This window comes from Calidris pugnax, unplaced genomic scaffold (genome assembly GCF_001431845.1).
Source record: "Calidris pugnax isolate Ruff unplaced genomic scaffold, ASM143184v1 scaffold337, whole genome shotgun sequence".
Taxonomy (NCBI): domain Eukaryota; kingdom Metazoa; phylum Chordata; class Aves; order Charadriiformes; family Scolopacidae; genus Calidris; species Calidris pugnax.
The window spans coordinates 79477-80339 of NW_015091098.1; positions in this window are offsets into that span (position 1 = coordinate 79477).

Sequence of the window (863 nt, forward strand, 5' to 3'; positions counted from 1 at the left end):
GAGGGAGCTGGGGGTGTTCAGCCTGGAGAAGAGGAGGCTGAGGGGAGACCTTATTGCTCTCTACAACTACCTCAAAGGAGGTTGTAGAGAGATGGGGGTCGGTCTCTTCTCTCAAATCACAGGTGACAGGACGAGAGGAAATGGCCTCAAGTTACACCAGGGGAGTTTCAGGCTGGATATTAGGAAAAATTTTTTCACTGAAAGGGTTACCAGACGTTGGAATGGGCTGCCCAGGGAGGTGGTTGAGGCACCATCCCTGGAGGTGCTCAAAAGACAGGTTGATGTGGTGCAGTGGGAGGAGTGGGATCAGTGGGAGCTGTGGGATCAGTGCGATCAGTGGGAGCAGTGGGAGCTGTGGGAGCAGTGGGATCAGTGGGGCAATGGGTGCAGTGGGAGGAGTGGGATCAGTGGGAGCTGTGGGAGGAGTGGGATCAGTGGGAGCTGTGGGGCAATGGGTGCAGTGGGAGGAGTGGGATCAGTGGGATCAGTGGGAGCAGTGGGATCAGTGGGACAATGGGTGCAGTGGGAGCTGTGGGATCAGTGCGATCAGTGGGAGCTGTGGGAGCTGTGGGGCAATGGGTGCAGTGGGAGGAGTGGGAGCCGCGGGTACTCACGGGTGAGGGAGCACATGATGCCCAGCTCGGTTGGTGTCTCCTCCTCTCTCTCTCTCTCTGCGAGCGTGGCCCCGGCCGGCACCGCTCCCTCCTGCCCCTGCTCTGGGGCGGCCTCATCGATTAGGGCATTTATAGCGGGCCCCGGGGATTCACACCGATGGAGCAACAGTGTCGATTGCCTCATTGTCTTAATCACCAACATGCAAATCCCGGGAGCCCGGTGCTCTCGGCCGCTGCCCACACCTCGCT